General features: G+C 40.2%; 1 protein-coding gene and 1 long non-coding RNA gene across 5 annotated transcripts in view; one reads left to right on the forward strand and one right to left on the reverse strand.

Annotated features, from left to right (window-relative positions):
• The window catches only part of SNX11 (sorting nexin 11), an 88,925-nt gene that overhangs the window by 35,187 nt on the left and 27,165 nt on the right, over positions 1-26,573 (reverse strand). The window lies entirely within an intron of this gene.
• On the forward strand, positions 5,261-11,478 carry LOC144756062 (uncharacterized). Its single transcript, XR_013595063.1, has 3 exons — positions 5,261-5,328; positions 10,844-10,920; positions 11,269-11,478. It is a non-coding gene; the product is annotated as an uncharacterized LOC144756062 (long non-coding RNA).

The raw sequence follows: 26,573 nt of genomic DNA on the forward strand, positions 1-26,573 counted from the left end.
GACCCGTACAAGTCATTTTGGGATTCATCTTTTTGTGGAATCCATTCTGCTTCTTATCCAGAAAATTGCCTATAAAGATTATTAACCCCTTGGCCGCGGCGCTAATTCCGCCGCGGCCATGGGGGGATGAGAGGGGAGGGCGCGTGGCGCCGTCATGCTTGTGACGGAACCACTCCGTCACGAGCGCGCTGTGCTTATAACGGAGTGGTTCCGTCACGGCTCCGCCCACTCACTAATTCGCCCGCACAGGCGTGGAATCAGTGCCGCGTGGGCGGAGCGGCTGCGGCGTGACGGAACCACTCCGTCATAAGCACAGTGCGCCCGTGGCTCGTGACGGAGTGGTTCCGTCACAAGCATGGATGGAGTTAAGGTATACCGACACAGAGCCCCCTGCATTATGTATATGTACAATATGCACGATATACAGATTGTCTACGACTACTGAATGAGTTGTATCTACTGAGCCCTGATGAAGTAACTGTTGGTTAACAGTCCACTCCAAAACGATTGTCGGCGCTTCTTCCCTTGATCTTTCATATGGAGTTCATTTTGTATAATATTGTCATTTGTATATTGTTGTCTGTTCACATTTGTGTGCCATGATTGTCCTTGTGCATTGTTCTATTGTTGTTTTTATGTTATGTGGTTTCACAATGTATTATTTGTTGCAGGTGTCTGAAATCATGCTGGCGGGGCTCCTCTATAAGAAACATGTATAATTTTTATAAAAAATGAAAATATTTAAATGATTTATATCTTTTCATAATCAAAATTTGAATATCCGTTTTTGTGGGATAATTGTATTTCTAATTTGGATGTACTACCTTTAAATACATTTTTTAGGGAGAGGTTTTTGTTGCTATTCATGTTCTGTTTCCTGCCCTCTTCTCCCTAGATTTAGTTATTCAGGGACCCTTTAGTGTATTTTCAGTATCATAATGTGCCCACATCGAACAGAGGGGTGATCCGATTCTAACTACGAGCATAAATGAGTAGCATTTGAACTATTGAAACTATGCGCATATACTCTGGTTTGCCATAGTGCTCACATTCTATCATTAATGCACACGCCTGTTATATGCTCAAGAAGGACCTGTCGAACAACTAGCATGGGCCAGTGGATCCACCTCCCACCTTTGAACCCAAGGAGATCATGTCTGGTGTCCCCCAGGGCACATCCCCCAACCCCATGATCTTCATCACATATATGACCCCACTGGTCAACATCATCAGATCCCAATGTCTCAATCTAATTTCCTATGCAGACGACACCCAATTCATCCTCTCACTCACCGACAACCCTACCACCACCAGAACCAACTTCCACAGATGCATAACAAACCTCGCCGACTGGATGAACAACAACTGCCTGCAGCTAAACACAGAAAAGATAGAAATTACTGATCTTTGGCAACAGCAACTCATGGAATGAATCCTAGTGGCCATTACACCTAGGAACCACACCCACTCCCTCCAACACTGCCAGAAACCTCGGACTCATCATTGACAAAAAGCTCACAGTGAAACCACAGATTACTGCCATCTCCTCCGCCTGTTTCTTCATTCTATGCATGCTACATAAGATCCTCAAGTGGCTACCCCTACACACGGGATGCACCGTGACACAAGCCCTCATCACAAGACAACTTGACTACGGCAATTCCCTCTACGTAGGAATCGCTGTACACCTTCTACAGAGACTTCAGACCATACAGAACACTGCATCCAGACTCATCCTCGGTCTTCCCTGAAGAACCCACATCACACCCCACCTCAGGAAACTCCACTGGCTCCCCGTACAGAAGAGATGCCATTCAAGCTACTGACCCACGCACACAAGGCTCCACACACCCAGGCTACTGACCCACGCACACAAGGCTCTACACAACCAAGGACCCGCTATATTAACCACTGCCTGAACTTTCACAAACCATCAAAAAGACTACGCTTCACCTCCCTTTCACTTGCCTATACTCCCCGCATCTACTGCAGCAGAAGTGGAGGACGCTCCTTCTCCCACATTGCACCAAAGACCTGGAACAGCCTCCCAACACATCTCCGGATCTTCACGTCACTTCCTTAATTCCATATGGCCTTCAAGACCTGGCAGTTCGAATAAGCCTCCGGGACCTGCATGAGCCTGGTAACCCTATCGGGTGATTTGCAGCGTTTTATCAATCCTGATTGATTGATATACATGGTATGGTATGGTATGAAATGACTAATGCCGAATTGCTGTGTTGACGGTTGTGAATTACATGTTTTTACTCTACACAACAGTGTGTGACTACAAGGAGATGCTCAGGCTCGTACCCCAGTTAGAGAAAAATTCTTATTGAAACTTGCTAAGCCTTATACTTTGCATTCCACAAACTATTCTTTTGCCCCTCACGCTTTGGGTGGTGTGTATGTGGTGATGGTATGCTCGTTAAAACAGTAAGTTGTGGACAGCACTAGATTTTGCATATGAATATTTTGAAAGGGTATAGTCAGACACAAGAAGTATTGAACCAGAAACACATTGGTTCTGACTTTTGCGTGGCTGTATGGCACTTGGTTATACTGTGGTTTTATTTATACAATTTCTAGTGTCATTTCAAGATCACCCCGAGTGTGATTTGCATAGGAGTGACAAGTAAGGTCACTGCATGTTGGATAAATGTATCCCTGCCTACTTAATGAGGTCTAAATATAAGGGGTGGAAAGGTATGTGGGATCTTTAGTCCTGAGGAAGGCTGAAAGAACCAGTTGGGCAACAGACAGCGTCCGAAACATATCAACAATATAGCAGATAGTAGATTTGAAGGGGCACTAATACCTCTACTTCATCACCTTTACTGATTTTTAATCCCATTCAGGGAACCCAATATTAAAGAGAATTAAGGATGTCCAGAGGTAGTTTTACTAACATGCTGTTATGTAGAGTAGATCCCTCTTTATCTGTGTATTGTCTCCCCCATTTCCCTTTGAACCATCCCCGGAGTTGGTCTGCGTAGGGATTTTGTAGCAAGCATCATGATGAAGTATGCCACTAATAGTGGGTAAGGGCATTTTTAAAGAACCATGCATTTGTCCCATATGATATTCTTCATTTGATAGAGTATTTAATGTCCTCCTTTTCCCTTTATGTGTGAAGTTATTTCCCATCAGTGGTGCAGATGGAACAGAATTCTGCCACTTGTCAGGTGCCCGTGGTGGAACAATAAACTAAAGAGGCCTTTGAGTTGCGTTTGCCGGGGGAACAGATTGGGTAGGTTCCCACGAGATCTGTAGGAGCTGCTGCCACGAAAGGATTGAAACCTGCTGGCTGTGTTGGCTGGGGGGAAATGGGTGTGGCTGATGGCTCCTATAGTAACCTCGGGAGGGGTGAAAGGTGTACTGCGCCTGTTGTAGGGTCATGGTTAGCCCCTACTGTCCTTAAATCTTTCCAGAGCCAAATCCGCCTTGTCACTGAAAAAGCTAGTCCCATCGACAGGCATGTCCATAAGGGAGGTTGATATGTAACAATCTAGGCAATCATAGAAAACAGATCAATTCTCAGTAATAATAGAATCAAGGAAATTAAGCTACAACAATATAGAAAAAGTTACAGTATTTTATTGATAATTAGACATGAAATCATATTTCAAGACCTTTAAAATTCATGTTAAAATTTCTACAATTAGAGAAGTGACATAATAATGAAAACAATTAACATATTAAAACATTCTTTTTGTTAAACCACAAGTTAAAGGGGAATAAGTGGCAGGTTGGTATCCTTTATTTGTACTGAAAATTACAAAAGATGGAATAAGTAAACCTTGTAGATGTAAGGATCAGATTACAGATATCTTATTGTTTTACATGTCTATTATTAATTTATACCTAGGATATCCAAATGACTTCGTAGTTTCTGTTCATGTAGATAGATATTATCTGTTCACCGATGTGAATTTTTCTGTTGTAATAGATAGGAATATTTATTAAAATTTCATGGTATATAAAGGTCTTATAAGTTGCGCAATTATAGATATATGGAGGGTTCAGGAAACTGTTGTATTTTATTTGGTTATCTGTTACCCTGCAGCAAATTATTGAGAATAAGTAATTTGACAGTTTACCTGATAAAGTAAAAAGATTTTGAGGTTACTCCCGCCGTCCGGAACCTTTAAATTATTTGGGTCAGTTAAGGATGTCTTGACCAAACTTGAAAACAATGAGATTCCACCTGATATGGGGATCTTGCTTAAAGGAGACTTTCTTTTGCACTAAAATCAAAGATCATTTAAAAAGTATTAAATTAAGGAAAGGAGATTTTTACATAAGTCTTTATTAGATGCAGGCAAGTAAATAGAGTTAGTATCTCCAGATTATTCAATATTTTTACCTTGTACTTTGGTTTTGGCACAGATGTAGTTTTGTGGCAAAGATGTAGTTTTTAAAATAACTCCCTGTCTGAAAAAAAGGGAAGAAGAGAAAGGGGCTATAACTGCTCTGTTAAAAAAAGGGGGGGGGGGGAAAGCAAAAGGAGACTGCTATCATTGCATCCGCTCGTCAAAACACTTACCCAAAAAGATATGACAGGGCTCCAAACTTCCGGCGGCGGGACAGCGGGTTTTCACGTTCTACGCGGTGATGGAGATATTCGAGAGTGCCCGGAGTTGTCTTTAAATAGTGTGTGGGGCGGGTGAAATTGCGGTCAGGTGGGAGAATTGCTGAAAGCAAGAGGGGACTATATCTACCCTGAAGGTAGAGAGCGGACTTGTCAAATACAGGAAGAAGTGGATTAGTACTTCCTGTTAGAGTAGAGAAGAACGGACTGATCAAATGAAATAGAAAGGGGACTTACACCTCGATGGAAACAGTATGATGTGCTTCCCAATAGATATGATAAGTAAGAGGTCATATTCAAGGTTTAGACAAGCCCTCATTATGCGAAGCAAATTCATTGAAAGAGGATATCCCCACCGACTGGTACGACATTCATATAAACGCGCCCGTTATTATGACCGAGACTGTCTACTTCAACCAAAAAAAAACAAACCGAATGAACAGGTTGTCTGTATTACTAAACACTCTACAATAGATGCAAAAATTAAAAGAGTGATAAATTCCAACTGGCACATCCTGAATAGCAACTGCTCCACTGAACAAAAAACAGATAACCAAATAAAATACAACAGTTTCCTGAACCCTCCATATATCTATAATTGCGCAACTTATAAGACCTTTATATACCATGAAATTTTAATAAATATTCCTATCTATTACAACAGAAAAATTCACATCGGTGAACAGATAATATCTATCTACATGAACAGAAACTACGAAGTCATTTGGATATCCTAGGTATAAATTAATAATAGACATGTAAAACAATAAGATATCTGTAATCTGATCCTTACATCTACAAGGTTTACTTATTCCATCTTTTGTAATTTTCAGTACAAATAAAGGATACCAACCTGCCACTTATTCCCCTTTAACTTGTGGTTTAACAAAAAGAATGTTTTAATATGTTAATTGTTTTCATTATTATGTCACTTCTCTAATTGTAGAAATTTTAACATGAATTTTAAAGGTCTTGAAATATGATTTCATGTCTAATTATCAATAAAATACTGTAACTTTTTCTATATTGTTGTAGCTTAATTTCCTTGATTCTATTATTACTGAGAATTGATCTGTTTTCTATGATTGCCTAGATTGTTACATATCAACCTTTGTTTATCCCTGGTCTAGGAATCTGATTCTTACTCTATACAGGGGGTCCTTGTTACATATACACTAATTTTCCCACAGCTTGTCTGTGCAGGGCTATTCTTGTCTGTTCTTTTATGAATTTATTGTACTTCATTTCCTTGCTTCACTCATCAATTTAGTAATTAGCCTCTTTCAGTGCCTCCGTCAATTAACCACTATCCCCGTAAGGCATAAAAACCATGGCACTCCAAAAGACATTTGGCTTCACAGACGAAGAGTTTGAGATGCTTGTTGGTACGTCGAGTTCCTTCCACAACAGCTCAAATGAATCAAGCCATCACAATGAAGATTCCAAGAAATTATTAGAACTAAAAAAGAAACTTACACGCATTGAGGCCCATGGTGAATTTATGCTGGCATATTTACGCCTCGGCATTATTCCTATGGGTCTCCGTGTCAAAAACATTCCGGGTCTCTTCGTTCACTACCAGGCATTCCTTGACAAATGGAGTCGTATTGCCAGTAGATGTTCGAGAGACTTGATGATGCTAATTGTCGCAACAGCGAAAGATTTGGCAATAGAAGTGAGATCTGAAATCGAGGATCTCGAGGACAAAATCAAAAAGATGGGAAACATTGAAGATGCTATTAAAAAGATTGCAGATTGCAACAAAGAGCTTGAGTCATTTTCAAGTTATCTTGACAAAAGAAAAAATGACAAACTAATGAAAGATAAACGGTTCGCTACCCTTGAGAATATCTACCCTTACTTAAAACCTGATTTTTATAAACAAAACCACTACACAGCTGAGAGTAGAAATGAACAACAGAGAGTTAACACGTTCTCACAAAGCTCAGATTCGGAAAATGATAATGAGGGGTATTATGAACCTGAACAAAACTATAATCAAACACAGAATAGAGGGACCCCGAGACAACCTTTTTTAGGGAACCGAGGGATGGGGCGGGGCCGTCCCAGAGTCCACTTTCAAGGACAAACGAGGGGGAACTACAAACCCCAACACCATCAACAGCAACAGGAAGATCCCCATTTTATACGCGAAACCAGAAGCAGGCAGTACTGGAAACAAGGGATATAATTCCAATTTTCAATCTCTCTAAATTTGAACTAGATACCTCCAGTATTACACTATTATCAAAGGGTTTGTCTTATGTGCCTCATTCCACACCTAACTTATTTGAACTCCATTGCGACATCATCTCATTTTTTCGTAAAATCCGACTAAAAAAGTTTTTTGAAACTATAACTAACAATGAAGAAGAAACAGTACTTATTAAACCTTTAAACCTGCCCTCCACCTTTAGTCCTTCATTAGAGCAACTAGGACCAGAGGTCGCAACCTTCGAATTGGTGGTATTGAAAAAGCTAGACCAAGCACTGAAATTCATCCCTAAACCCATATATAATTTAAATAAAGAGGAACATCAATCCCTGCTAACTATTGCCTCTAATAAAGACCTTACGATCAAAAATTGTGACAAAGGAGGTGGTATTGTTATTTTAGATACCAACTCATATGAACTAAATATGCTGAAAATGTTGAGTGACAGAGAATTTTATTGTCCCGTCCATACATACTCCACACTAAATCTATCTAAAAAAATTAGGTCTATGACCAATAAAGCACTAGAAGATGGAGTAATAAACATAAAGGAATTTGAATTTCTCAATTTTAACTCAGGCAAAATTGCATGCATCTATGGACTTCCTAAAATCCATAAGAATCTTAATGACCCTCCCTACCGCCCAATAGTTTCAACTATAGGCACTGCTACGGAACCTCTGTCAAAATACGTAGATAACTACCTACGCCCATTTATACCAAGAATTGAATCATATGTGCGAGACACAGGTGATATGATTAAAAAGACAGAGGGACTAGCCTTTAATTCCACCCATGACCTCCTTGTGACTATGGATGTAGAATCTCTCTACAGTAACATCCCAATAACAGAAGCACTGAGAACTACTGCGTGGTTCATTGACTTGCACAATATCCCTTGTCCAAAAACATTTCTTTTGGACTGCTTGGAAATGGTATTAACAGAAAACATCTTTGAATTTGGATCTAATACTTACCGCCAAATCAAAGGTGTAAGTATGGGTGCTTCGGTAGCTCCTTCAATTGCCAATATATTTATGGCGGCGTTCGAAAAGAGATATGTCCAAAATGAGATGGCCCCCTTCTTCGAGTCTGTCTCCCATTGGTCCAGATACATAGATGACATTTTCTTTGTCTGGACCGATGGGAGGGAAACTTTGGAGGAGTTTATGTTATGGATTAATGCAGCTGATCCCAATCTGCATTTTACCTCAAACATTAGTTGTGACAAAATAGAATTCTTAGATATAGAAATTATGAACGCAGATGGTATTTTGAAGGTTGACCTGCATGTTAAGCCTACGGCGAGAAACACCCTGCTCCACTACAGCAGTTTTCACCCCAGGTCGCAAAAGGACAGCATCCCCTTCTCGCAATTCTTGCGAGTTAGGCGCAACTGCAGCAATTTAGCTGACTTTGACCGACAAGCCCTCATTATGCGAAGCAAATTAATTGAAAGAGGATATCCCCACCGACTGGTACGACATTCATATAAACGCGCCCGTTATTATGACCGAGACTGTCTACTTCAACCAAAAACCCCCAAACCGAATGAACAGGTTGTCTGTATTACTAAACACTCTACAATAGATGCAAAAATTAAAAGAGTGATAAATTCCAACTGGCACATCCTGAATAGCAACTGCTCCACTGAACAAAAATTGGCAAAACCACTATTTGCCTATAAAAGAAACAAGAATATAAAAGAACACATTGTCCATTCACGTTTCAAAAATTTAACAACTGAAGGAAATTCGACTCAAAGGTCGATTATAACAAATAACCCCATCAAAGGAACTTTTCCTTGCTCTTCCTGCTCTTCCTGCACTAAAATCTTGAGAGGAGAGGAATTTACTCATAATGGACACAAAACACTTGCTAAAGAAATGTGTAACTGCAGATCGTCGAACGTCATCTACTTTATACAATGTCCCTGTCTCTTAGGATATATAGGCGAAACTTCGCGTATGATTCAAACACGCCTCAATGAACACCGCTCTGCAATTCGGACAAAGAAAATTGCTGCCCCAATGGTCAAACATTTCTTAGACAAAGGCCATAAAGCAGAAGACTTTACATGGCGTATTCTCGAAAAAATTCATACCCCAGACACTCAGGGAGGATCAGCCATCAGAAAGAAAAGGGAGGTGTTTTGGATTTTTGTCTTTGACACCTTCCGGAGAGGAATGAACAGCGAAATTCCTTGGGAGCACGCTATATGTTAAAATATCGAGTTACATGTCACCGGTTCCCTCTCCTGATTCATTGGTACTTCCCTTTTTATAATTAATAGGTATTGTAAGTCTTATCCAGACTGCCTCGAAAAAATATCTATTTAGGCAAAATATCTGTGATATCATATATGACACAGTCTCCTTTCCATCCATTGGTAATACACAGTCATTTTGCCACTATTACCTATATTGGCCCTAAAATACCACTTAGGAATTTAAACATATGTGGGATCCCCAAGGCGCGACAGTCCATCACTCATCTTGTGGAAACAAATAGTGAGCCCCTTTTATTTGACTCTACAGGTAGTTTTGTAAAAATATTTTTGTCAATAGTATGATTTTATCCCTTTTTACAATCTATAAATTTTATAATTCATTTTTGATTGTATTTTTCTAGTTTTATTTTCATCAACTGTTATTAGTCTCATTTTAACCTCATTATGAAATACATTAACAAACCCTAAATATATAACATAATACCCACTAAGAATAACATCTGGCTGTTATCACTATTGTCAGAGTCTAATTTCTATCTTGCTGGACTTTAAAGATAGTCTTATTTACTTTAACAGGAAGTACTATCATATCACTTCCTTAAATCGAAATACATTAACAAATCTGGAATATGACCTCCTACTAATAATATTTATTCCTTAAATTGAAATACATTTCTAAACCTTGAATATGACCTCTTACTTATCATATCTATTGGGAAGCACATCATACTGTTTCCATCGAGGTGTAAGTCCCCTTTCTATTTCATTTGATCAGTCCGTTCTTCTCTACTCTAACAGGAAGTACTAATCCACTTCTTCCTGTATTTGACAAGTCCGCTCTCTACCTTCAGGGTAGATATAGTCCCCTCTTGCTTTCAGCAATTCTCCCACCTGACCGCAATTTCACCCGCCCCACACACTATTTAAAGACAACTCCGGGCACTCTCGAATATCTCCATCACCGCGTAGAACGTGAAAACCCGCTGTCCCGCCGCCGGAAGTTTGGAGCCCTGTCATATCTTTTTGGGTAAGTGTTTTGACGAGCGGATGCAATGATAGCAGTCTCCTTTTGCTCCCCCCCACCCTTTTTTTTTAACAGAGCAGTTATAGCCCCTTTCTCTTCTTCCCTTTTTTTCAGACAGGGAGTTATTTTAAAAACTACATCTTTGCCACAAAACTACATCTGTGCCAAAACCAAAGTACAAGGTAAAAATATTGAATAATCTGGAGATACTAACTCTATTTACTTGCCTGCATCTAATAAAGACTTATGTAAAAATATCTCCTTTCCTTAATATAATACTTTTTAAATGATCTTTGATTTTAGTGCAAAAGAAAGTCTCCTTTAAGCAAGATCCCCATATCAGGTGGAATCTCATTGTTTTCAAGTTTGGTCAAGACATCCTTAACTGACCCAAATAATTTAAAGGTTCCGGACGGCGGGAGTAACCTCAAAATCTTTTTACTTTATCAGGTAAACTGTCAAATTACTTATTCTCAATAATTTGCTGCAGGGTAACAGATAACCAAATAAAATACAACAGTTTCCTGAACCCTCCATATATCTATAATTGCGCAACTTATAAGACCTTTATATACCATGAAATTTTAATAAATATTCCTATCTATTACAACAGAAAAATTCACATCGGTGAACAGATAATATCTATCTACATGAACAGAAACTACGAAGTCATTTGGATATCCCTAGGTATAAATTAATAATAGACATGTAAAACAATAAGATATCTGTAATCTGATCCTTACATCTACAAGGTTTACTTATTCCATCTTTTGTAATTTTCAGTACAAATAAAGGATATCGACGCTGTCTCTGTTTTCTCCCAAGCAATTGGTCTACACTCCCAAAAAAATCTTGACCATGTAAGTGCCTCAAAACTAACAATTCTTTGTTGCTACTAGTAATAACATATTGAGCTCCTAGGAAGCGCTTGCTCTGTATTTCCATTCAATTACAAAATTGGTGCACCTTTCCCCAATTTGGTATCCCTCACCATTACTCATGGGTCATTGCACCTTTGGAGATAAATGACAATGGCTAGTGTCGCAAGGAAATGAAAATGTGAATATGAATGTACCATGATATGTTATACGTCCAGTAATTTGACAAGGTTTTAGGCTACAAAAGAAATTGTTAAAATTGTATTTCATGATTTTTTAATCTAGTATTGCTGGTAATTTCTCTCCTTGTGTATTAATTTTATTTTGTAGAATTATTCGTGGCTGCTCCAGAAGAAGGCGCTGGTCGCCGAAACGCGCGTAGAGTACCAACCTGCCACTTATTCCCCTTTAACTTGTGGTTTAACAAAAAGAATGTTTTAATATGTTAATTGTTTTCATTATTATGTCACTTCTCTAATTGTAGAAATTTTAACATGAATTTTAAAGGTCTTGAAATATGATTTCATGTCTAATTATCAATAAAATACTGTAACTTGTTCTATATTGTTGTAGCTTAATTTCCTTGATTCTATTATTACTGAGAATTGATCTGTTTTCTATGATTGCCTAGATTGTTACATATCAACCTTTGTTTATCCCTGGTCTAGGAATCTGATTCTTACTCTATACAGGGGGTCCTTGTTACATATACACTAAATGTCCATAAGGGAGGCCTGGGCATCCCCAGAAAACCCAGTATTTCTCAGCCAGGCGCGGCGTCTAAGCGCCACAGTTAAACCAATAGCTCTACCTAGCGAGTCGGTCTTATCCAATCCGTATCTTATTGTGAACTTCGCCGCATCTCTCCCGTGAACAATAGCTTGGGAGAGTATGCACCGGGCCTCATCAGAGACCATTGGCAGCACTTGCACAACCTTATCCCACACTTTGTGGGAATAAAGGCCCAATACGAGCATTGTAATCACATACCGCTGTGCCAGGCTGATGGAAGAGGAAATTCTCTTAACGAAAGCATCCAGCTTCTTGGATTCCCTATAAGGTGGAATGGCAAGGAACATGCTGGGATTGTTCTGAGAAGTTAAGCCCTGGACCACCAAGCTCTTAGGGGTGGGTTAATGGGAGAGGAAGGTTAGGTTCCCAGGAGCGGGCCAATGGTCCTGTGCACAGGAGTGCGTGTGCAGGACTTGGCGCTGGTCCCAAGTAGGGCATCAGTAAGAGATTCATTAAAGGCGATTAAGGGTTCTGATGAAAATACTGGTCTTAAACTTGATCATGGGCAGCAGCAGGTCTAGGACCTCAACCGATGTCAGGGGCACTATTGTAAAACAAAGAAAATTTTCTCTGTAGGCACTGTAGGACGACAGAGGAGTCAATGTTAGAGAGGGAGCTACCCTTTTGACAGGAAAAGGATTGGGTCAACAATATAATGAAAGCAAAAAACTCCTTCTCCTGAGTTTGGCAGTTGATAAATAGTTGTTCCTTATGTTGAATAAATATGATGTACATGTAGACTTGTGTATTTATGCCCACTGGCATTTTTTATAAAAAATTGGAGTTTTTATTTGAGCTGGCCAACAGCAAAGACGAATGTGCATAAAATTGAAATTGTTTTGTAATAATGTGTCATTATTATTTTTAAATTCTTTTTAAATAAATGTATGACACTTTTAATCTTTGTGTTTGCAATATTTTCACGCTAATTTTTGGTCTGATACATAGTACGGTGTAAATTTGGTAACCCACGCAACAATCTAGTCCCCCCCCCTACCCCCCCCCCATTGATGCAAATGCCCTCTTGGGCATTTAGGACGACAGAGGAGGCCAATGCCTGGTGAGGTGTCCAGACCACTGTCATCAGCCAAGTCCTCGTACCAGGTTTCATTGAACATGGTCTCTGCTACGGGGTCATAGAGATCCTTAGATCCCCTCCAATCACATCCCTCAGAGGGCCCCTCAGGTAAATAGGGGTCCATCTCCCATTCAGGTTCATGGTCTGGCACTCAGCACAGGCCACAGAGTTGTGGTCCCTCTCCAGGCACCACAGACACTCAAAGGCGAGGGTCCATCACCGACATTTGTCGATGACAGGCTCCACAAGGCTTGTTCCCAGTCTGTTTCTTCAGGGACATCTCTGAAAGAAAGTTGGAAAAGATTGGCACACTAGACTAGAAATTCAGCAAAAAAATGACTGACGGGAGCAAGTCAGGATCCGCACTCTTGGTGTGGTAAAGAAGGAACTGTTGTCCGTGTGTTGCGGTGGCGCCTATATAGGCACTGCGCAAGTCACTTCCAGGGCGGACAACATCATGCAGAGCGAACAACGCAGCCTACCGGCGAGTAAGAGGGATTACTGAAGAATTTCTGGATTCAGTCTGAGAAGTAGGGAGGGTTTCAAGGTAATGAATCTGTGGCTGGAAGTGTATTAGAAGGGCCAAGCCAGAAGCATGACAGAGCAATGTGGAAGTTTACAGGGCCAAGCTCAATTCGAAGTACAATGGTTAGAAAATGGTTGACTGGGGTGTGAGCTCTGATCAACCAGCGACCACGAACCTAGTCAGGGTAAGGCACAAGCAACCTCACATTAAACTGTGCTCAACCCCCTGGTATTTTGGCAGCCAGACTTAACTTAGAGGCAATGTGGAAAGTTTCAGCAACACTTCAAACAGTAAAAGAGTGAAAACACCACACAAAAAAATCCCAAACCAGGTTAGAAAAATAGATCTAAATTTAATAAAACAAGAACAAAACAACAAAAATCCTATCAGTAGAAACAGAGTTGTGAGTTTTACAGACTAAACTGTAAAATAGCGCATAAAAGCATAAAGAGCCAACCCCTGTTATCTGGTTGCGTTGGACTGGGTCAAAGTCAAAAGTTCAAGCCAACCGCAATGGAGCATGGGTCGGATGCAGTCCCAGATTAGTCCAGCAGAAGTTTAACCTTCTCAAGTTTTGTGCCATGAGTCCCATTCGCATTGGAGAGGGTGACATGGAGCAAGGAGAGCTTCGTGGGTGGTAGACGGCAATGTGCAAAGAGCAGGCCAGGTGTCAGAGTTGGGCAGGCTAGAGCTTCACTTTAGTGGTCCTTCGCGGGCTGTCAATGCTGCTGTGAGAAGAGACGGGCTGGAAGGCGGCTTGCGCTGATATTTGGTGCGAGTGGTGTGGTTTTGGTGCAAAGGGGCCCGTTCATGGTCACAAGCTTGAGAGCCACACTAAGGGTTCATGCCCTGAGTAACACCTTTGGTGGTCAGGAATGCGCTGAAGATGGGTCAAGGAGCTGATGAAAAGCCTTTGATGTCCCTGAGGCTCATTTTAGGAGGCCAGCAGAATGGCACTTTGAAACACTCTGGGGTCCAGGGTACAAGATGAAGTTGCAGGTCCAGTACTTCTTCCCCAGGCAAAATGGCAGCAGGTCAGCACAGAAGGGCAGCAGTTCCTTTAGAGTGGCAGCGTTTGTAGCAGCACAGCAGTCTGTCTTTCTGGTAAAGTATCCACAGGTCCAGAAGTGTACTGAAGTGGTGGTGTCCGAGTTCCTTCTTTTATACACAGTAGTGCCTTTGAAGTCAGAAGAAGCTTTTAGATGCATGCCTATGAAGTGCACAAATACCCTGCCGTCCTGGCCCTGGCTCTAGACTCATTACAGGGGGTATGCAGACTTTTGTGTGGAGACAGGACACAGTCTATTCAGGTACAAAAGTGAGGCTGAGCCCAGCTTCTCCCTCCCAACCAACCAGGGATGGTCCATCCAGTCACACCTAAGCTCCCATTGTGTGTGACTGTCTAGGAAGGAAGCACAACGCCAAACTGCCAACTACACTCAGTCATGTGATCAGAGACAGGCTGCAGGTACCAACTGGCTAAGGCAAGAAAATGACAACTTTCTAAAAATGGGATTTTCAGTACTGCAATTTAAAAACCATCTTCATCACAAGTTAAGATTTTAAATTGTGATTCCAGGGACACCAGACAAACTGGTGATCTCTTCCCATTTGAAATTACACTTCTAAAATGTAATAAGGTAACCCCAATGTTATCCTATGAGAAAGATAGGCCTTGCAGTAGAGACAAACTAATTTAAGAGTTTTTCACTACCATGGCACACAAAAAAGCACAAGTACATGTCCAACTTTTGAAATACACTTCCCCCAGCCCTGGGGTTGTCCAGGGCCTACCCTAGAGGTATTTTATATGTATTGAAAAAGGTTTATTTGCCACGTTGAAATGGCTATTTAAAACAGCACACACACGCTCTGTAATGGCAGGCCTCAAACATGTTTGAAGGGTTACTTACATGGGTGCCACAATCAGTGCTGCAGGCCCCCTAGTAGCATTTAATTAACAGGCCCTGGGCACATGTAGTGCACTTTGCTATGGATTTATAAGTAAGTTAAATAATCCAACTGGGTATAAGCAAACATTACCATGCTTTAAGCAGAGAGCACAATCCCTTTAGCACTTGTTGGTAGTGGCAAAGTGCATAGGGTTCTAATGCAGCAGCAACATGAGGTCTAAAGGCAAAAGCTTAGGGGGAAACCCTGCCAAGCATGCCAGATGTAACACCAACATTACAGGACACCCTTCTAATGTTGCCTCACTATTCTTTGCAGGTAAGTCGGGGGATTAAAGGGAAAGGGTGGAGTAAGGTCTTCCTGTAGCGGGAGGTTGGGTTGGGAAACTGGCCCCTCACCCTAAGACTTCATAAAACCCTGTTCCTTTTGGGAGAAAAAGCCACCAGAGAGATATGGCTTAAAGTCCTCCTATCTAGATTAAACACATAGCTACAAGGCACTGTGAATGGAACAGGCTGCACCACCAGCCACTCCTGACACAAAAGGATTGTTGGCTAGGGTAAGACTGTCAAATCCCTTTATGAAGGAATAAACGGCAACTCATGGGAAAAGACACTCTCAGAATTGGCCATTTTAGGATCGAGAGACTTCCTCCAGGGTATGTGACATACAAATCAGTGTCATCAGTCAGACCCTCCAGCATTTTGCGATTCACAAAATAAGCGCAAAATCAGCTGAACAGCGCAATGACTGCGATATTGACCTTTTTGGCCGTGAAAAAGGTCGCCGGTAGGCAACAAAAAGTTGGTGACATATTATTGGCTGTACGGGCACATGTCACAATGTGGCACCGTACAGCCGTAACAGCTGCACGTTTACTCCTGCGGCAATAAGATTCTATCATGTTGTGCCCTAGCTTCATTCACCGGCCAGAGGGCCAGCCACGCAATGTTATCATGCGTGCGCTGGCCCTCTGCATAACCATGCAGTGCAGAATATGCTCTCGTAACATTTTTGCAGAATTGACAAATTCCTTTCTCCTTGCAACTGTTTTTAAATCAATGTGAGCATGTTTCTTGTTTTTTTCTTTACCGCTTTCCGTGCATTCTTTTTCTTTCACAGAGCTATAATGAAATAACAAGCGAGTTAACGCCCCAGTGAGGCACAATTAGACACCACCAGATGTCTTGCAGAGTTACCTGCAATAACGGGCAAACACGCACTTGTGCCCACAATCCTCATATAATGGTTGACCAGGTCCACCTGGGCGATAAGCATTTTTTTGGGTTTTATTTATTTTCACTTGAAAATCAAAACTAGGTTTACCCCCCTTTCACAGCTGCACAAGTGGAGAAATCGATAATTTGAAAGAAAATTCTTAAGGTATTATTGGGGGTTTGATTTCCCCTTCTTCTGAAGCAGGATGAGATCGAGTGTTTTTGGCGAGTCATTTCACTGCAATCAACGGAGAAGGCAATATCTTTCCAGTTTATGGGGTAGGATGTTGCTTGTTTGACTGGTAAAGATGAGTTCAAAGGTGACAACCTCTAAATAAATGAGGGTGAATTGAGAGGATTGATTTAGAAAACACATCTCAATTTTCTTTGCAAAAGAACCTCTAGCTTTTCATCCAAATACCACTGCTGCTGGTCGAGAAATTCTGCTTTGTTCAATCATCAGCAGCATCACATTACAAATAGTTTGCGGATTCTGTTTGAAAAACAGTAATACCTCTCTGAAGTAGCTAGGTGACATGTTGACAGTACATAAGTCTCTCTTGCCTTTTCTCTCATTCTCTTTATAGCATATATATACAACAGTGAGCAAGGGCGGCCACGCCCGAAACGCGTCTGTTCGATGTTCTATGATTTGCACCCCCGCACTTTATGATTAAATAAACAATGATGATCTGAAGACTGGGCTTGGAACTTCATTTTGCGTCTGTGCACTGGAGAAAGTGCTTGGGAGGTCTCTTTTGCACCGAAACCAGTTGGAGGCACATATACATACATACATATATATATATATATATATATACATACATATATATATATATATATATATATATACATACATATATATATATATATATATATATTAATATATATATACATATGTATATATATACATATATACATATATATACATATATACACATATATACATACATATATATACATATATACATATATATACACATATACACACATATATATACACATATACATATATATATATATATATCCTACTGGCGATAGCCAGTAGGTATATATAGTTAGGACCTAGCTACCATAGGATATCCGCAACATTCTATTGGGAATAACTTTGGCGCCGGTTGAGGAATTTGCGTGTAATTTTCCAAAATTTTGGCCAGCACCGCTGCGCTCCTTCCTTGAAAGTTTCTGGGGGATTCGTGAAGTGGGGGCTGAGAAAAAAGGGGGGTCCCAAAACGTGTTTTCCCCATGTTAATTTCCATAGGACGTTCTGACATGGCTACAGCCCGAACCGCTGAACGGAATTACACGAAACTTGGCAAAATTGTAGGGACTGGTACGCAGAAGTGCCTTTGCTATATTTGGTGAAAATTGCTCCAGTGGTTTTTATGAAAATTAACTTCAAAAACACATATATATTTGGGCGGAGCCTAACCACACATCTCATCGTGAGATCTGATTGGCTGTCAGCACTTCATCCAAGAAGTGTTGGCAGCCATCTTGGGACCAATATACATGATAGCACCTCATTACAAAGCATTGTAGTTAATAGAGGGTTTTAGGACTTTAGTTACATTATAAATCATTTGTTGATGGTACCGTACTCATTTTAGGAATTGTGGTGTGTTCTAAGGTGATTTTACCATGTGAAAAAGCTTTCTGCTGGGATATCATGAATCATGTTTGAAAGAAAACTATTATCTCATGCTTTTCCCACAGTGGTTTGAAAGGGGATCTACAAGCTAAACTGAAAGCATATTTTCTGTAAATTCACATTATCTTTCTCAGTCATGTGAGCATGAAGTCTGACATTCTCAGTAAAACATGTACATCCAACAAGGACAGAGACTCTCAGTTGATTCCTTTGTGTTCTACTCAGCCTCCTAGAGTGTTCTAAAGAACAACTAGAGTGCTAACAGTCCTACTTATTACCAAGGTATGGCACACCTGAAGCCATCTTGATTGGAATAAAGTGGTAACTCTTAAAACATTTAATTTAAAAAGGAACAAAATGAGGAGGTATATTTTGCCATAGAAAGTATGATTAGTGCTGCAGAAAGAAAGATTAGGGCACATTTTGAGTGACTTCCCAAATCCTCTTCTATTTCATTAAAAAATTCTGACATGCAGTCTCCCAAGATGGCCACCAGAGACAAAAGAGCCCAAATGTAGCCCAAATATCACCCAGATGTAGCCCAAGTATAGCCCAATGACAGAATGTCCCAGAGTGTTCTAAAGAACAACTAGAGCGCTAACAGTCTTACTTATGACAAAAGTATGGCACACCAGAAGCCATCTTGATTGGAATAAAGTGGTAAGTCTGCCAACATTTATTTTTAAAAAGGAACAAAATGAGGGGGTTCATTTTGCCATAGAAAGTATGATTAGCAGCAGACTTCCCTGGTGAGCAGTAGCTTTACTACAGTGATCTAATGAGCAGCTAGAGTGCTAACATTCAGAATTTATGGCAAATGTGTGACACATCTGAATGCCTTCTTGATGGAACCAAAGTAAACAAGCATTGAAAATGCAATAGATCTCGCCCTCGTTTAAGTTAAAGCCATTCTGTTTGTAATGAGGTGGCTTTTTAGCTTTGCTTTTATTAGTGTTTTTAAAACTTTCATGTAAATAACATGCATATGTATGCATATATGTATATGTATGCATGCATTTATATTTGTATTTATATAGATATGCAAATTATATATGTATGTATATATATATATATACACATACATAAATGCATATGCATATATATGTATATATATATATGTGTATATGTGTGGGTGTAGAGAGAGGTAGAGAGGTAGAGGTAGAGAGATAGAGACTAGTAGAGAGAGAAGTAGAGAGATAGAGACTAGTAGAGAGAGAAGTAGAGAGAGGTAGAGAGGTAGAGAGAAGAGAGTGAGTAATAGAGTAGAGAGTGAGTAGTAGAGAGTAGTAGAGAGCAGCAGAGAGAGTAGCAGAGAGTGAGTAGTAGAAAGTAGTAGAGTGAATAGTAGAGTGAGTAGTAGAGAGTGAGTAGTAGAGAGTGAGTAGTAGAGAGTAAGTAGTAGAATGAGTAGTAGAGAGCAGGAGAAAGTGAGTAGTAGAGAGTAGTAAAGAGTGAGTAGTAGAGAGTGAGTAGCAGAGAGAGAGTAGTAGAGAGTGAGTTGTAGAGTGAGTAGTAGAGTGAGTAGTAGAGAGAGAGTAGTAGAGAGTGAGTAGTGGAGAGTGAGTAGTAGAGAGAGAGTAGTAGAGAGTGAGTAGTAGAGAGTGAGAAGTAGAGAGTGAGTAGTAATTCACTTTGAAATTCACTGAAAAAACCATAGGTTTCAGGCCTTATATAGTTAGGAATTAGCATTTAAAAAACCTTTAACATTCACTCAAAAAACTATAAGTTTTAGGGGTGTTATAGTTAGCTGGACATTTCACTCATACAAAACCATTGAAATTGCTCCTATATAGTTAGTTGTACTAACTATATTTCGCGCACCCGCAATCCACTGCTGATGATGTCACATATTACATCATTCATGACATGGTCAGTGACATCACTGATGACATCTCAAATGACATCATCCACGTGACAATCACATACACATTTTCATGTACTAGTAAAATCTTTCATCACTCTTTGTAAAATAAAGAGTATCATATTTGAATCCATTGTTACAGCAATACAAGTATCTAAAAACCCACTCAGTGATTTTAGATGTATACACACATCTAATCACTTACCTGTAGATTCACTCATACATGCTGTCAATGAACAATAGAACACTATCAAAAATACTTATACACCTAAATCGACATTACACACCAGCACACATCCTATTCACATATGAAGTCATCCTACTCACGTATGCAAACAATGGATCATACTTACATATTTACTTAGCTACACACTTATACAAACACAACTTAATCTATTCATTTAGATAGTAAGTCATACTTAGTGAATTATAAAATCATTATTACAAGTATAAAGTTATCCATACAGTCACTCACACAATCATTGAGTCTTATGTATACTTATTAATATACAACAACTGACACATACACTGCCTTTTATTTTTCTAGTTTGTTGGACATTTAACCATTGAGAAATATATTTGCTCATCACCACACCCATAAAGATATTCACTCACCCAAACAACTGTTAGAACATGTAGTTTTAACTTCATATATCTAGTGAATCAACTATTCACACATCTTTGGGCAGTCACACACCCCCCACCGAACCACACACACATTCACTCTCCCATACAAATACTCAGTTAACTAATCAATAACTAATACAGACTTTCACATAGCTAGTAACCAACTGGAGAACCAGTTTACACAACAACTGACAAAGTGATACAGATATTCAAACAGTTTAGTCACTAACCACTATATTTAGGGAGACACTATAAATTGGTCAAGTAAACAGTCAATTACACTGCTACTAAATCCTCCATCCAAATATTTATTTTTATATATCCACACATTCTTCAATGCAAATTGCTATATATATAATGCATATTTAAATAACGAAGCAAACCACATTCACTGGATGATGTCATCAGTGATGTCATCAGTGATGTCATTTGAGATGTCATCAGTGATGTCACTGACCATGTCATGAATGATGTAATATGGGACATCATCAGCAGTGGATTGTGGGTGCGCGAAATATAGTTAGTACACTTAACTATATAGGAGCAATTTCAATGGTTTTGTATGAGTGAAATGTCCAGCTAACTATAACACCCCTAAAACGTATAGTTTTTTGAGTGAATTTTAAAGGTTTTTTAAATGCTAATTCCTAACTATATAAGGCCTGAAACCTATGGTTTTTTCAGTGAATATGTATATATATGTATATATGTATATTAACTGTAGAACTCAGGGCGGGTGCTTTTCTCCGCTTTACAGGAGGATGAAAACATGTAGAAATTCCAAGGCTGCAAAAATGCGGAGCACTCTCGGAATTTTGTTTATATACGGTGATGCAATCTGGAAGAACTCCAATATAGGGCCTGACTGGACAATTTGTAACACCCATTTGTCTGATATTATATTCTTCCATGTAGGAGCAAAAAGGGACACCCTCCCTTTTCTCCCCAGCTTCTGAGGACTAGACAAAAAAGGGGGGACGAGCTGGGAGTCAGGGTCTTTTCTGATTATCATTGGTTCGTACTTGTGAGGAACCTTGTGAGGAATCCCTCTTCTTTTCTGCAGACTTCCCATAAGTTTGCCTTTTGTTTAAATTAAAGGAGTATCCTTGATCCTATCCAGACTGTCTTTGAGGATAATAAGGGTGTCCTTGACTTTCATTGTTATCTCCGTGAGCCATGAAAAGTAGAAGTCCCAAATATGCGACACTGTGTCAGCCCTAACACCTTTGCTGTATCCGTGTTGGTTTTAAGGCCTTTCAGAACTTCATAAACATGTTTACCAAAAGAGTTAGCCCATCAAAAGCCATATCTAAGATTTTAGATAGGACATTAGTACGGAAGTCTGTGGATTTTAACCAGCCTTGCCTCCTTAGTACAATCTCTGCTGCCAACTAGCAAAAACCTGTATTTGGAGCATACATTGCTGCATAAATAACTAAAGAAAAGGTTAGTTCTCCTGCCGTTAGGATAGTTCTTGACATTTGTCTCTTATCCTCAAGGATAAGATCCAGTAATGGAGCTATGTCATACCACATATGGCAAATCCTAACAACCTAGAATCACCAGGGCATTGGCCGTCTTTATTGAGGTTGCTGTCATAGAGGAAATTCTCATAGCCAGATTGTCAATACATTTGCTATCCTTGTGTGGCGGACGAGATGCTGGTGTTATTGGAGTCTTGGTTCTTCTCTGAGGTGCTGAAGCAATAACTGAATCCAGTCTAGTCTGACCAGTGAGGCAAGCCAGAACTGAATCCGGGGCTCGGTATCTCTTTTCCAGAAGAGGTATCACAGCTGAAACGGTAGCAGGTGTCTTCATTAATTTCAGACCTCCTGATCAGACACAATCAAGAATAGGTATGGAATTAACGAATTTCCAAGGTTGCTCTTTAAATTCATTTAGAAAATATGGGTGATCTACAAAGGTCATTAGTAGGTTGAATTTCTCGCTGCTCTTTCAATCAACAAAAGAAATTCAGAGATATCATCTGTAGCATCTAGTGGAATTGAGCCATCGATTCCACTTGGGACAATAACATCTCGACCATCATCATTCCTTCCATCACCGTCTGGTGGTAGCTCACCTTCCTTTCCTATTACATCAGAATAGGTAGAACCATCAGAGTAAATATCATCCATGTCTTCTCCATGGACCGATCTTTTGGCGTTGGAGGGGGTAGCAGTGATGGCAGCCTGTGAGGTTAAACTGGTAAAGGAACAGGTTGAGGAGGCAGGAGGATGGGAGCAGCAGGTAATCCCATGTTAGGCTTATTAGAGGGCTGCTGCAGCATTAGTTTAGGAAAAGTATCCATCATTTGTTGCAACCTTGATATCATGGCAATTGGGACTTGGACCACATCTGGCTCTCCGTAATATTTAAGTGGATTCTGCCTTAAATCCATTCAAGTACTTTCAGACTTGTACTTCTGTTGACACACATATTCCCTGAAGGACTCCTCATCATCCACTGCGTCCTCTTAAAAACCTGGGATTTATCTCACAGCCAACTGCGGTGGGATGTAAGCTGTCATTGATGCATAATCATTACAATTGGGGGTGGGGTCGCACACTACTCACACACCAGCGGGATCGCCCCAAAGGACTGTGGTAAGTGTAGTTCGTGTTCCGCGATGCATCTCCTTTCGATTCTCTGCTATCTTCGCTATCTTCGCCATCCCTGGACACGTGTTTCGGGGTATTTACCCCATATCAGCAGGGATTAGGCCGTGTTCTGGGGTTGCCGGTGGCTGACAAATATTGCCAGGTTTAGTACCACTCAGGCGCGCAGGCGCGGGGTCCCAGGCTCGTCAGCCAACTGCTCGAGGGATCTTTAACATTACAATTGGGGGTGGGGTCGCACACTACTCACACACCAGCGGGATCGCCCCTAAGGACTGTGGTAAGTGTAGTTCGTGTTCCGCGATGCATCTTCTTTCAATTCTCTGCTATCTTCGCCATCCCTGGACACGTGTTTCGGGGTATTTACCCCTCATCAGCAGGGATTAGGCCGTGTTCTGGGGTTGCCGGTGGCTGCCAAATATTGCCAGGTTTAGTACCACTCAGGCGCGCAGGTGCGGGGTCCCAGGCTCGTCAGCCAACTGCTCGAGGGAGCTTTAACATTACAAGTGGGCATAATCACTAGCCTCTACTTCTTGATCTGACTGCAATAATTGTATTGGAGGCACATCCGTTATCCTTAAAGGTGAAAAAAAGTTTTCAACCACATTATTGACTTGGTGGTTCCCAACAGTGATGCCATTGACAGTATGTTCATAGTCATCAACTGTATGGTCGTCGACGGTAAGGACACCGTTGTGGTCGTCGCCGATGGTCTTATCGCCGTAGACGGAATGCTCGACGTAGACGATGGTGTCATCGCCGACAGTATCTTCATCGCCGACGAAGGAGCTAAGATCCTTAATGTCAACAACAAGGTTTCTTTTGAAGATCTCTTCTTTTTTGTCACAGGTGAATCTCTGTAGCACATACATTCTGGTTTATCGGCAGAAGAAGTGGCTGCAAGCATTGTACCAAATAGATCTTGCTTAGGAAAATGTAACAGTCTACTCTTGTGCACTGCTTTCATGGAAGCACTTGGGGGGGCACGTTTCACAGAATCTTCCCCTGAAAACGGTGCCTCTCCTTTAGAAGGAGGAATATTCTCTTTATTAATAAGAAATAATTCCAACCTCCTTTCTACATCCTTAAGAGTCTCTGTGGAGAAAGACTTACAGATCTTGTATTCTGCTAACTTATGCTTAGGATAAAGACAATAAATCCGCAGAGAGTGTGGGTCAACACTGTAAACTGAATTGCTGCCAGAAGATGAACAGGTTTTAAAAAACAGAGATCTCTTCTTTATGTCAGCCATGGTTACTGTTGCCTGTCAGACCAAAAGGTCTCCCTGATCCAGAGATTGTAACAATCTTCTCTAAACACAACTCACAGTACACTAGTACTGAAGATAGGGCTGGTTCAAATCCAATGCAGACCAAAATGGACACAATTTCAGGTTCACTAAAAGGTTAGAGCAGAACTCTGATAGAGGACTTCCTCACACATGACGCGTGGAAGAAGTTTTAGCTATGGTGGCCTCGAGGGGAGTAGAAGTGCTTAAGCTTCCACCTCACTGACTGAAGTTTGGGTTCTTTCAGATGAGGTGGATGTGCTACTAAATAAAGTATGTACTTTCAGGCCAATGGACATTTGAAACGACATACTGTTTGTTATATATTTTACACTGTATACTGCTATTTTAAAGTACCGAGATTCCCAGCCTGACGATGGGGAATGATCCAAGCACGTGAATACAAAAAAGATCCAATGTTGGAGAAGCTACTCAAGCCTTTATGGTGAATGTCTCTATGCAAAACAATTGTAGTTTAGAAACATGATACTCTGAACACACTTTCACGAAACACTTGTGTATACCTAAAGTCACATGAAGCAGTACTGAGAAATGTATATGCATCCAGTACCTCTTCTAACCCTCTTTTACAAAGAAGGTAATACAGCTAAATAGTCTGTGAAGAACGTAGATTTAGAAGAGATTTCATGCTGCAAATTAAACCAGTTGGTTACCTGTAAAAAACATTTTCATCTTAAACTCTTCTAAATTCACATGCAACTCTCCCAGCTCCCCATCGTAAAAAACAAATCTAAGATGGCGGGTATGCACTGAGGTGTTGTGAGCTTACGGTTTACATTATACTCTGGCTCAGCCTATGTCAATGCCCGCTCACAATAGAAACGTTTTGAGAACAAACACCACCAGACTCAACCAGAATAAGGCAGATTTGCGGAAAGCATGTGAATCTAGAAGAGTTGCAAGCTACAAAACCATTATTGCAGGTAACTAGTTTCATATGGAGTAAGTTTTAAACTTTAAAATTGTACACTAATTTCCCTAAATGTACCAATTTTATCCAAAAGTTTAAAAGCTGTTTTATTTAATATTTAATAAAGTTAATAATAAAGTTACAGAACGTTTGCTTTGAGGGTATGTATGCCTCTGACTTCATGAATTTAACTTGTTCAATGTAAGCTGAAGTTATATCACAAAATAAATGTTATGAAATAATTAAATTACCTCAATTAAGAATATCAAAAATACCATCTCGAACAAGTCACAAAGGGCAGTCACTCAGTAACACAAAGCAGAGAATGCCATAACTCCCAGGTGCAAGGAGATCGTGCTGATTCTGCTTTATGAGTGAATCGAGTTCTGCAACATTTACATATGCTTAATTGAAGTTATCTTGTCTCTAACGGGTTTAATTTTGTTACAGAAGGGAGGTGATTGTAAACATGGAATACGAATCTATTCATACATTACATTCTACAAGATAGCTCGTTCTAACACGAGCCTTAAAGCAACACACAAGAAGTAAATAAAAGTACAACATAACACATCCCCCCCCCATACAATAATAATCAAAGAGTTCCAAAGAAGGAAAACAACAAAATAAAGGAAAAGAAAATTGAATTAATTCTTAATAAATTACTTAACGTAGTCCTTTAACCAATATGGCAATATACGCGTCCTATTGGAAACTTTAACAGCAGGTAATGTAGGTGTTTCAACTACATCACTATTAACACTATTTTCATACACACAACTGGTGTTAATAGAGCTGGGTCCTTGTTCAGCATTACAAGGTTCATGCAAAGATTCATTGACTTGACATCCAGGAGAAACTGGAGAACCAGTTACCACCTCTCCCTCTCTTAATTGAGGAAGGGAAACACTAGGTGAAAGATGGGACTGCAATTCGCTGCCTTGAAAATAATCTTCCACCCAATCAAAGTCAGTATGTTTGTCCTTCACTACCTCACTCTCCCCATGATTTTGAACAATATCTAAAGCTACATCTTTCAAATTCCATACTTTGCCATCACTTAACCTGACTGAATTCCTAAGAATTTCGAGAACCTGTTTAGGCGAATCAAATTTATTCTCCCCTTTCAAAACCT

This window comes from Lissotriton helveticus, chromosome 5_1 (assembly GCF_964261635.1).
Source record: "Lissotriton helveticus chromosome 5_1, aLisHel1.1, whole genome shotgun sequence".
NCBI lineage: Eukaryota > Metazoa > Chordata > Amphibia > Caudata > Salamandridae > Lissotriton > Lissotriton helveticus.